This window comes from Macaca fascicularis, chromosome X, assembly GCF_037993035.2.
Source record: "Macaca fascicularis isolate 582-1 chromosome X, T2T-MFA8v1.1".
Classification (NCBI taxonomy): Eukaryota; Metazoa; Chordata; class Mammalia; order Primates; family Cercopithecidae; genus Macaca; species Macaca fascicularis.
Genome location: NC_088395.1, coordinates 21080717 through 21094452, shown reverse-complemented (window position 1 = coordinate 21094452; position 13736 = coordinate 21080717).

Genomic DNA, 13736 nt, shown 5'->3' with positions numbered 1-13736 from the left:
CTTAAGGAGATTTTGAGCTGAGATGACAGGGTTTTCTAAATATACAATCATGTCATCTGCAAACAGGGACACTTTGACTTCTTGTTTTCCTAACTGAATACCCTTGATTTCTTTCTCCTGTCTGATTGCCCTAGCCAGAACTTCCAACACTATGTTGAATAGGAGTGGTGAGAGAGGGCATCCCTGTCTTGTGCCAGTTTTCAAAGGGAATTTTTTATTGCATCTATTTGATTCTTCTCTCTTTTCTTCTTTATTAGTCTTGCTAGTGGTCTATCAATTTTATTGATCTTTTCAAAAAACCAACTCCTGGATTCATTGATTTTTTGGAGAGTTTTTTGTGTCTCTATCTCCTTCAGTTCTGCTCTGATCTTAGTTATTTCTTGCCTTCTGCTAGCTTTTGAATGTGTTTGTTCTTGCTTGTCTAGTTCTTTTAATTGTGATGTTAGGGTGTCAGTTTTAGATCTTTCCAGCTTTCCCTTGTGGGCATTTAGTGCTACAAATTTCCCTCTACACATTGCTTTAAATGTGTCCCAGAGATTCTGGTATGTTGTATCTTTGTTCTCATTGGTTTCAAAGAACATCTTTATTTCTGCCTTCATTTTGTTATGTACCCAGCAGTCATTCAGGAGCAGGTTGTTCAGTTTCCATGTAGTTGAGTGGTTTTGATTGAGCTTCTTAGTCCTGAGTTCTAGTTTGATTGCACTGTGGTCTGAGAGACAGTTTGTTTTAATTTCTGTTCTTTTACATTTGCTGAGGAGTGCTTTACTTCCAATTATGTGGTCAATTTTGGAATAAGTGCAATGTGGTGCTGAGAAGAATGTATATTCTGTTGATTTGGGGTAGAGAGTTCTGTAGATGTCTATTAGGTCCGCTTGGTGCGCAGATGAGTTCAATTCCTGGATATCCTTGTTAACTTTCTGTCTCATTGATCTGTCTAATGTTGACAATGGAGTGTTGAAGTCTCCCATTATTATTGTATGGGAGTCTAAGTCTCTTTGTAGGTCTGTATGGACTTGCTTTATGAATCTGGGTGCTCCTGTATTGGGTGCATATATATTTAGGATAGTTAGCTCTTCTTGATGAATTGATCCCTTTACCATTATGTAACGGCCTTCTTTGTCTCTTTTGATCTTTGATGTTTTAAAGTCTGTTTTATCAGAGACTAGGATTGCAACCCCTGCTTTTTTTTTGTTCTCCATATGCTTGGTAGATCTTTGTTTTATTGTAAGGTCTATTTTTGATATGTACGTATTTAGGATTACTGTATCTTCTTGGTATATTAATCCTTTGTCATTATGTAACACATCTACATTTGTCTCTTATAGTTTTATTTGTCCTGAAGTCTACTTTATCTGATATCAATATAGCTACTTCGGCTTGTTTTTGATATTTGCATGGGTTATCTTTCCCATCATTTTACTTCCAACCCACATATGTTGAATTTGAAGTTAGTTGCTTGTAAACAAAATGGAGTTGCGTTATGCTTTTCTTTAACTTTTATTTTAGATACAGGGGTATATGTGCAGGTTTGTCATGTAGGTAACTTGTGTGTCATGGGGGTATGGTATACAGATTATTTTGTCATACAGGTAATAAGCATAGTACCTAATAGGTAGTTTTTCAATGCTCTCCTTCCTCCCACCCTACACCCTCAGGTAGGCCCTGGTGCCTGTTGTTCCTTTATTTGTGTCCAATACGTATGCAACATTTAATTCCCACTTATAAGTGAGAAGATACAGTGTTTGCTTTTCTGTTCCTGTGTTAGTTCACTTAGGATAATGGCCTCCAACTCCATCCATGTTGCTTCAGATAATATGATCTTGTTCCTTTATATGGCTGCATAGTGTTCTGTGGTGCATATATACCACATTTTCTTTATTCCATGTCTTTGCTATCATGAACAATGCTGCAGTGAACATATTTGTGCATGAGTCCTTATATTAGAATAATTTATATTAAATATATGCTTAGTAATGGGGTGTCTGTATTAAATGTGATATACCACGTAAACAGAATAAAAGCAAAAATCATATGATTATCTCAATAGATGCAGAAAAAGCATTCTACAAAATCCAGCATCCCTTTGTGATTAAAACTCTCAACAAAATCAGCATACAATGGACATACCTTAATGTAATAAAGCCATCTCTGTCAAACTCACAGTCAACATAACACAGAATGGAAAAAATTGAAAGCATTCCCTCCAAGAACTGGAACAAGACAAGGATGCTCACTCTAACCACTCCTCTTCAACATAGTACTGGAAGTCCTAGCCAGAGCAATCAGAAAAAAAGAAAGAAATAAAGGGCATCCAAATTGGTAGAGAGGAAGTCAAACTGTCCCTGTTTGCTGATGATATGATCTTTTAACTTGAAAACCCTAAGGACTTCTCCAGAAAGCTCCTGGAACTGATAAAATAATTCAGCAAAGTTTCTGGATATAAGATTAATGTACACAAATCAGATTTCTTCTGTAAACTAGCAGCGAGCAAGCAGAGAATTAAATCAAGAACTCAACCCCTTTTACAATAGCCTCAAAAATAAAATAAAATAAAATAAAATAAAATAAAATAAAATAAAATAAAATAAAATACTTAAGAATATACCTGACCAAGAAGGCAAAAGACCTCTACAAGGAAAACTACAAAACACTGCTGAAAGAAATCATAGATGACAGAAACAAATTGAAACACATCTCATGCTCATGGATGGGTAGAATCGATATTGTGAAAATGACCATATTGGCACAAGCAATCTACAAAGTCATACAATCTCCATCAAAATACCACCATCATTCTTCACAGAATTAGAAAAAATGATTCTAAAATTCGTATGGAACCAAAAAAGAGCCCGCATAGCCAAATCAAGATTAAGCAAAAAGAACAAATCTGGAGGCATCACACCACCTGATTTCAAACTATACTATAAGGCCATAGTCACCAAAACAGCGTAGTACTGGTATAAAAATAGGCACATAGACCAATGAAACAGAATAGGGAACCCACAAATAAACTCAAATACTTATACAGCCAACTGATCTTCAACAAAGCAAACAAAAACATAAAGTGGGGAAAGAACACCCTTTTCAACAAACGGTGCTGGGATAATTGGCTAGCCACAGTAGGAGAATGAAACTGTATCCTCATCTCTCACCTTATACAAAAATCAGCTCAACATGGATTAAGGACTTAAACCTAAGACCTGAAACTATAAAAATTCTAGAAGATAACATTGGGAAAACCCTTCTAGACATTGGCTTAGGCAAGGATTTTATGACTGAGAATTCAAAAACAAATGCAACAAAAACAAAGATAAGTAGCTGGGACCTAATTAAACTAAACAGCTTTTGCACGGCAAAAGGGAACAGTCAGCAGCGTAAACAGACAACCCACAGAGAGGGAGAAAATCTTCACAATCTGTACATCTGACAAAGGACTAATATCCAAAATCTACAATGAACTCAAACAAATCAGTAAGAAAAAAGAAGACAATCCCATCAAAAGGTAGGGTAAGGACATGAATAGACAATTCTTGAAAGATACACAAATGGTCATCAAACATATGAAAAAATGCTTAACATCACTAATGATCAGGGAAATGCAAATCAAAACCACAAAAGCGATACCACTTTTACTCCTGCAAGAATGGCCATAATCAAAAAATCAAAAAAACAGTAGATGTTGGCATGGATGCAGTGATCAGGGAACACTTCTACACTGCTGGTGGGAATGTAAACTAGTACAGCCACTATGGAAAACAGTGTGGAAATTCCTTAAAGAACTAAGAGTAGAACTACCATTTGATCCAGCAATACCACTACTGGGTATCTACCCAGAGGAAAAGAAATCATTATTCGAACAAGATACTTGCACACTCATGTTTATAGCAGCACAATTCACAATTGCAAAATCGTGGAACCAACCCAAATTCCCATCAATCAATGAGTGAATGAAGAAACTGTGGTATGTATATGCAATGGAATATTACTCAGCCATAAAAAGGAATGAATTAACAGCATTTGCAGTGACCTGGATGAGATAGGAGACTATTATTCTAAGTGAAGCAACTCAAAAATGGAAAACCAAACATCGTTTGTTCTCACTGACATGTGGGAGCTAAGGTATGAGGATGCAAAGACATAAGAATGATGCAATGGACTTTGGGGACTTGTGGGAAAGAGTAGGAGGGGGGCAAGGGATAGAAGACTACAAATGTGATGCAGTGTATACTGCTTGGTTTATGGGTGCACCAAAATCTCACAGATCACTGCTAAAGAACTTACTCATGTAACCAAATACCACCTATACCCTAATAACTTATGGAAAAATTTTTAAAAAGAAAAGAATGTAAGAGTTTATATTAAGCTAAAGTTCAGGAAAAAAGTCTTACTTTACTTTTCAGAGGTTTAGCTAATTGAGAAATGTAACAAGAGAACAACCGACTCAAGGCTATCACTCAATTATATGTTTTGGATTCCTTATTTTATACTGTCAATGTAAGTATTGATTTGCCTTTTAGTGCATTTTATTATAGATACTAATATACTAATCTTTAAAGACTGTATTTTGCCTTTCCTGATTCCCTCTAGGTTAGACCTGTTGTCTTACTGTGCATTTAGTACTATGCAAACATGTTTCCAATCTTCTGTCTCTCCTTGCATCCACAGCTTTTGCACCATTACTTTGCTGCTCCTTCCATTAAGAGGTGGAGCCTATATCCTTTCCCATTAAATCTGGGTTGGCCTTGTGACTTGCTTTGGCCAATAGGATGCAGTGGGAGTGACAGTGGGTCAGTTTCAAGCTTAGGTCTCGAGAAGCCTTATGCACTTGTTCTTTTGCTTCTCTAGGCTGCTGGAGGATGAACAAGCACAGGAAGCAGAAATAAGTGTTTTCTGCTAGGCTCTCAGACTATGCATCCCCCAGCTGGCCTGCCAGTTTACTGCATACCTATCTTATTTTCTAGACACAAGCTTTTGGAGAGTTAGGATCATGTATTTGTATATTCTTTAAGTTTGGGAAAGTGTCGACTGCATAATAAGCAATCAGCAAATGCTAATAGAAAGGATAAATAAGCAAATGGTCAACATTGATGAGATCAACACCAAAGAAAGCAGAAACAAATGTGTTATTGTGCAATGATAATTTATTGCCAATATAAGATTAATTTTGTATTGGACAAAAGTAATGCCAAAATATGTTATTAAACTGTGAGACTATTTAAAATAAAGAATTTTCAGGTACATTGGATTGGCATCCATCTCCTTTGGAAAGACTTAATTAGAATTAAGTAAAGACCGTCTCTTATTTCTCTAAAGACTATATGACTTTCCTTAAATAATGTCTGGAAAAATACAGAGAGAGAAAAAGAGAAATTATTACTTAGTCTTCTTTGATTGGAAAATTTGTTTTACCCTTGATATTATGCTTTCTGGTTTGTTTATTTTTTAAAAGTACAATAATTAACTAATCTTGGCAACATACTTGTGAATGACAAGATCTGTAACCTATATTGCACAGCTAGCCAAGATCTATAACCTATATTGCACAGCTAGGCAAGATATTTAATAATAAATAAGAACCCTTAGTAATACAAAGAGTACTTAGAAAGGAAGACCTTGATGCTCTGCCATAATATGAGAAAAGACCAAGGGTGGTGTCAGTTTTCTTAGGAAAGCATCAGTAGATACTTTCATTCCATTGTGTTTTTGTTATGGCAGGACTTAATTTCCTACTGACTTTTTTTAAAGAACAGTTCTGGGTCATTTCAGGAGCAGATGTTTGTAATTTCGTGGGTGGCTGCAGAGACCTTTATATTGCAGTGAATGAAAAGGGGTAATAGGGAATCAGAACATACTAATAAAGGGGTTAGGAATAATCAAAAGATAGAAAAGCTAGAGAGCAAATCTTTTTTCATCATATTTCTTTTTCATGCACTCATGACCTCCATATTTATTGTGTTCTCTGAAATGTAGTGCTACACGTATAATTAAGAATGGGTTCTATGTGTGCTCTCTACTTGCAAGCATGTGGTTGCTACTATGGCAACTGCAAAGAAACCAACTGAAGAAGCACTCTTTGATTAATGTAATTACACAGCCAGCTGTATAATACTTTTTTTTTTTTTTTTTTTTTTGAGATGGAGTCTCGCTCTGTCGCCCAGGGTGGAGTGCAGTGGCACAATCTTGGCTCACTGCAAACTCCGCCCCCTCCCTGGTTCAAGCAATTCTCCTGCCTCAGCCTCCAGAGTAGCTGGGCTTACAGGCACCCACCACCCATGCCTGGCTAGTTTTTGTATTTTTAGTAGAGACAGGGTTTCACCATGTTGGCCAGGCTGGTCTGAAACTCTTGATTTCAGGTGATCCACCCACCTTGGCCTCCCAAAGTGTTGGGATTACAGGCGTGAGCACAGTGCCTGGCCAATACTCTTAAACACCATTTATTTCTGCATGAAGAAGACATTAAAATGGGTATTACGTTCAGCAAGTTAACATCTAACATCAATAAATTCTTTAGGATCACATGATTTTTCTTATGTCATGATTAAGATAATGTTTATCTTGTTCATTCAAGATCATAGCCTGGGAATAGCTATGTTTTGTTTTATGTCAGTTCAATTCCTCAGAATAATTGTTGATTGTCAACTGTGGGCAGGAGCTATTTATGCCTGCAAATGTTACAACTGTGTGTATGATATGATCTCTGCTCTTGAAGACCTTGCAGTCTAATAGACCTAGATTATTACCAAGGAAATACAATTTTCTAAAGCCTGGAATGTTGCAGTAAGACTAGAAAAATACTATTAATCCTTGTAAGTTGTTGGGGCATAATGTATCCATCAGGGTTCCTGCTGGAAACAGATGGCACTCAAATTCGATAACCTGAGAAGAGTTTAATAAAGGTGTAATTTACAAGATATGGGCAGGGTACAGGGAAACCACAGGGTTAGTGAAGTAGTACTCCAGGAGATAGTCAAAGCAAGGTGCCATCACTACTGAAGGGACAAGGAGAGAGAGCAGCAACTGGAACCTGCAGAGAAAGATGGATTGCTTGATAGAAACTGTGATGGTTGAGGATATGATGAGTCATAGTGACTTTGCAAGGAGACTCAAAGAAATAAATACTCTGATCTTTCTTGTTTGCTGCCTTCTGATTTTCTTCTGGCATTCCAGTCATTGTCTGAACCCAACAGGAAGCCGGAGGATGAGGAAACCCATTGACGTAATTCATATAGTTCAGTCATTTAGGGCACAAAGCAGTTGGAGGAGAGTGGAGAGTGGATTTGGGGAGGGTCATGGAGAGGGGATATGGAGAGTATCAGCACAGATATACACATACTCACTATGGGCACACATACACATATACACCCATACATGTAAACTACAGACACATGTCCATGTGGGTAAACTTCTATATCTACATGTAGTGTGTATATCTTCTCTCTTTTTAACTGAGCATGTCTCTAGGCATTTTTATATTGTAGAAGATGCATGAAGTCTGATACCATTTCTGTCTTCAGCACTATATAGTAGTGGCTAAATTAATTTTTGAATGATGATTAAATTACAGTAAATGTAGCCCCATGCATCATTTTTTTCTCTCCAAGTGACATATGGATTCCATTATTTATTGGTTAGGTAGTCATTAACAAACTTTTCTAGACTATATCCCTTTGAGAGTATGATATATATATATACATGGAAAATAATCTGAAATGGGAGTTAGGAGATAGTAATTGGACAAACTATTCCAAACTAAATTTCTGAGTTTGCATTGTTGACTCAGCTAAAGGGAGTCAGCAGCATGAATCATAGGACATAAAGAGAGAGAGGTTGGGATATCTCTTCTCTCTTTCACCCTGGCTAAGTTGGTTCTAGTTTTGGCTGTGGTTGAGTCTCTCCATTGCTAGAGCTTTTGCTGAGTATCCATTCCTCCATAGTTCCAGCTCTCACCAGTTCCTAAAACACTATTTCCTCCATGTTCCCTTTCAAACCTAGGATTAGTAATGGCTTCCAGCTATGACTCATCTTTGGGTCATAATGGCCTCATCCTTCCTTGTTTAACTTTAACCCTAGCCACACATCTGTAAGCAGGTTTTTTATTAAAAATCTCTTCATCAAATCACCTGAGTGGAATTCTGTTTCTTGCAGGGACCTTGACTGATACATTTCCCCATCAGAAATTGCTAAAAATTGCTGTATAGTTAAAAAGTAGATAACAGTGACAATATTCCTAACATAGGGATAGAAACAGTATGAAAGAAATGAAGCATCTTTCCATTACCCTGGAATATAGAAAAAGATATTTCTCTCCTCTGTACAATTTATAGTAATAAAATAAACATAGCTGAATCTCTTGATTCAGGGGATATCAAGGACTCTATAAGCTGTTCCTGCATACCTTTATATAGACTCAGACTGTGAACAATATTTGGCCAACTGATTGTGTTCATTATGTATTATACAGCAACATAACTAATAAAAAAGAAAATGTTGTGGTGCTTATTTCCAGGTGATATACCAATATTTCATAGAAGCCAAGGGTAAAGCTACTCTTGAGGAGTAATTGCTCTCAAAGGCAAATTGATTCTTCTTGAGCATCAAGCCTAGCTCCTGTGGAATCTTTCCCTTTGATTAAACTTGTTTTTTTTTTTTTTTTTAACTCCATGGTGGTGATGTATACATTATACTTCCACTAATGTTTCCTCAGAGAATAAATGCTGCAAACCTTGTTGGTCTATATCAGATTCCCAGTGTTAGTAAATTAGGTTGTCTTCAGTGAAACAGATTTTCTGTCCTAAGGTTGACATCAGTGTGAAATTAATCTGATATGGAGCTATTATTTCTATCAAGGCAGTGACAACACTATCCATTTATCCTAATACTCTTATTAGAAGAGAAAAATCTCAAAATGGTGGTCATCTATCTAGTTAGTGAATGAGCAAGGGCAATAACCCAGGCCTCTTGACTACTACCTCAGCATCCTCTTCCATGCCTAGAACCCAGACTCTCAGAACCCTGAAAACTAAATCATTTTATTCTCTGACCCCATCCTACTGCTTGCCTAAACTCTTTTAGAATGCTTCTTGAAATATGTAGTTCACTTTTCTGAGGGACTGGTTATTGTATTTCTGGCTGGCTCTTCCTTAAATTGATGAAATTTGTCTTTCTGAAGCTCTGACCCATTGATTCAAGTTCTATCCCTTGGGGTCATAAAGAACAAGTCAAATCCAGCTTCCATGTGACAACTCTTTAAATATTTTAAGTTAATTATCAAATGTGTCTTCCTTATTCCCACCACAGAGGAATAACTTAATAGTCATATTCCTTAACATCAACAAAAAGGACATCCACACCAAATTCCCATCCGTAGATCACCATCATCAAAGACCAAAGGTAGATAAAACCACAAATATGGAGAGAAGCCAGAGCAGAAAAGCTGAAAATTCTAAAAATCGGAGTGCCTCTTCTCCTCCAAAGGATCACAGTTCCTCGCCAGCAATAGAACAAAGCTGGACAGAGAATGACTTTGATGAGTTGACAGAAGTAGGCTTCAGAAGATCGGTAATAACAAACTTCTCTGAGCTAAAGGAGGATGTTCGAACCCTTTGCAAGGAAGCTAAAAACATTGAAAAAAAGATTAGATAAATGGGTAACTAGAATAAACAGCATAGAGAAGACCTTAAATGACCTGATGGAGCTGAAAACCATGGCACAAGAACTATGTGATGCATGCACAAGCTTCAGTAGCTGATTCGATCAAGTGGAAGAAAGAATATCAGTGATTGAAGATCAAATGGGTGAAATGAAGCAAGAAGAGAAGTTGAGAGAAAAAAGAGTAAAAGGAAATGAACAAAGCCTCCAATAAATATGGGACTATGTGAAAAGACCAAATCTACATTTGATTCGTGTACTTGAAAGTGATGGGGAGAATGGAACCACGCTGGAAAACACTCTTCAGGATATTATCCTGGGAAACTTCCCCAACTTAGCAAGGCAGGCCAACATTCAAATTCAGGAAATACAGAGAATGCCACAAAGTTACTCCTCAAGAAGAGCAGCCCCAAGACACATAATTGTCAGGTTCACCAAAGTTGAAATGAAGGAAAAAATGTTAAGGGCAGCCAGAGACAAAGGTCAGGTTACCCACAAAGGGAAGCCCATCAGACTAACAGCGGATATCTCAGCAGAAACCCTACAAGCCAGAAGAGAGTGGGGATCAATATTCAACATTCTTCAAGAAAAGAACTTTCAACCCAGAATTTCATATCCAGCCAAACTAAGTTTCATAAGTGAAGGAGAAATAAAATCCTTTACAGACAAGCAAATGCTTAGAGATTTTGTCACCACCAGGTCTGCCTTACAAGGAAACAACAGGTGCTGGAGAGGATGTGGAGAAATAGGAACACTTTTACACTGTTGGTGGGACTGTAAACTAGTTCAACCATTGTGGAAGACAGTGTGGCGATTCCTCAAGGATCTAGAACTAGAAATACCATTTGACCCAGCCATCCCATTACTGGGTATATACCCAAAAGATTATAAATCATGCTAGCATAAAGATACATGCACACGTATTTTTAGTGCAGCCCTATTCACAATAGCAAAGACTTGGAACCAACCCAAATGTCCATCAGTGATAGACGGGATTAAGTAAATGTGGCACATATACACCATGGAATACTATGCAGCCATAAAAAAGGATGAGTTCATATCCTTTGTAGCGACATAGATGAAGCTGGAAACCATCATTCTGAGCAAACTATCGCAAGGACAGAAAACCAAACACCACATGTTCTCACTCATAGGTGGTAATTGAACAATGAGAACACTTGGACACAGGAAGGGGAACATCACACACCAGGGCCTGTCACGGGGTGTGGGAAGGGGGTAGGGATAGCATTAGGAGAAATACCTAATGTAAATGACGAGTTAATGGGTGCAGCACACCAACATGACACATGTATACATATGTAACAAACCTGCATGTTGTGCACATGTACCCTAGAACTTCAAGTATAATAAAAAATAAAATAAAATAAAAGATAATTCTGATAGAAAAAAATAGTCATATTCTTTAAAGTGTTGTCCACGTGATATGATTTTGAGTCTCTTAACCTCAAGACTCAGTTTGTCTTTATCCCCAAATTCCAAGCATGACTCCACGAGCATATTAATGGCTGTGTGTCTTGATCATCATAAAACCTTGGTTAGTTGTGGCTGTGGGAAGGCTGCTCTTTCTGTCTTTTGTTGCATAATGATGCTGTTTTGACAGCGAATGGCAGACATTTCACAGTGTAACTTAACAATACTAGAAGTAAAGGCAGTAGTACTGAATGGAGAAGATGAATGTAGAAAGAATTAAAGATCCTAGGAACAAATTGCTAGTAAAAAACTGTATGTGCTATTTCTAGTGCTGAGTTTGAATATATGTTCACAATTGAAGGGAAAGATATAAACAGAATAATTTGTAGCTCTTCTGGTTGTCACCAGACTCATAAATTACAACACCCATTAGAATGACTATAAATATAAAACTAATAATAATAAAATAATAATCTTGACTGAGCTAATACCAGTGATGATGACACCATAATAGCTAAAGCTTTCTGAGCACAGTCCTATAATAGAACATGGTTGGTACAGGACAAAATATTCAATTCAAATGAAGTTATCAATTTTTTTCAGATGATAGATTATTGTATTACATTGATGATCTCTTTACCCTCATTTTTTCAGAGGGTTGATTGATAATTTTGTTTACTTTTGCGTATTTCTGAACTTTAAATAAATGGAATCATACTATATAATACCTTTTGCAACTTGCTTCATTCTCTCATTATTATGTTTTGGAGATTTATTCGTGTTGTGATATGTAACTCTAGCTGTTTCATTTTCACTGCTCTGTAGTATTCCATTTTATATATACGACATAATGTATTTAGCCATTTTACTACTCAAGAACATTTAAGTCATTGTAACATTTTTAGTATATGAGAGCACATTTGCTAATATAAATGTGTACATTCTTATATGTGTCTCCTGGTGCACTTGTGCAAGCATTTCTCTAGATTGGTCCTTTTATTTATTCTTTTAAAAAATTTTACTTTAAGTTCTGGGATACAAGTGCAGAACATGTAGGTTTGTTACATAGGTGTGTGTGTGCCATGGTGGTTTGTTGCACCTATCAGCCCATCATCTAGGTTTTAAGCCCCACAGGCATTAGTTATTTGTCCTAATGCTCTTCCTCTCTTCACCACTCACCCCCTGAGTAGCCCTGGTATGTTGTTCCCCTCTCTGTGTCCATGTGTTCTCATTGTTCAGCTCCCACTTATAAGTGAGAACTTGCAGTGTTTGGTTTTCTGTTGCTGTGTTAGTTTGCTGAGAATGATGGCTTCCAGCTTCATCTGTGTCCTGGCAAAGGACATGATCTCATTCCTTTTTATGGCTGCACAGTATTCCATGGTATATATGTACCACATTTTCTTTATCCAGTCTATCATTTATGGGCATTTAGGTTGGTTCCATGTCTTCGCTATTGTAAATAGTTCTGCAGTAAGTACATGTGTGCATGTGTCTTTATTGTAGAATTATTTATATTCCTTTGGGTATATACCCAGTAATGGGATTGCTGGGTCAAATGATATTTCTGGTTCTAGATCCCTGATGAATTGCCATATTGTCTTCCATAATGGTTGAACTAATTTACATTCTCACCAACAGTGTAAAAGTGTTCCTATTTCTTCACAGCCTCACCAGCATCTATAGTTTCTTGACATTTTAGTAATTGCCGTTCTGACTGGTGTGGGATGGTATCTCATTGTGGTTTTGATTTGCATTTCTCTAATGATCAATAATATTGAGCTTTTTTTCATATGCCTGTTGTCCACATAAATGTCTTCTTTTGAGAAGTGTATGTTTATATCTTTTGCCCACTTTTTGATGGGGTTGATTTTTTTTTTCTTGTAAATTTGTTGAAGTTCCTTATAGATTCTGGATATTAGACCTTTCTCAGATGTATCAATTGCAAAAATTTTCTCCCACTCTGTAGGTTACCTGTTCACTCTGATGGTAGTTTCTTTCGCTGTGCAGAAGCTCTTTAGTTTAATTAGATCCCATTTGTACCTTTTGACTTTTGTTGCAATTACTTTTGGCGTTTTCATCATAAAGTCTTTGTCCATGCCTAAGTCCTGAATGGTATTGCCTAGGTTTTCTTCTAGGGTTTTTATGGTTTTGGGTTTTACATTTAAGTCTTTAATATGTCTTGAGTTAATTTTTGTGTAAGGTGTAAGAAAGGGGTCCTGTTTCAGTTTTCTGCATATGGCTAGCTAGTTTTCCCAGCACCATTTATTAAATAGGGAGTCCTTGCCCCATTGCTTGATTTTGTCAAGTTTGTCGAAGATCAGATGATAGTAGATGTGTGGTGTTATTTATGAGGTCTCTGTTCTGTTCCATTGGTCTGTATGTCTGTTTTGCTACCAGTACCATGCTATTTTGGTTACTGTAGCCTTGCAGTACAGTTTGAAGTCAGGTAGCATGATGACTCCAGTTTTTATATTTTTGCTTAGGATTCTCTTGGCTGTACAGGCTCTTTTTTGGTTCCATATGAAATTTAAAGTAGATTTTTCTAATTCTGTGAAGAATGTCAATGGTAGTTTGATGGAAATAGCATTGAATCTAAAAATTACTTTTGGCAGTATGGTCATTTTCATGATATTGATTCTTCCTATCCATGAGGATGG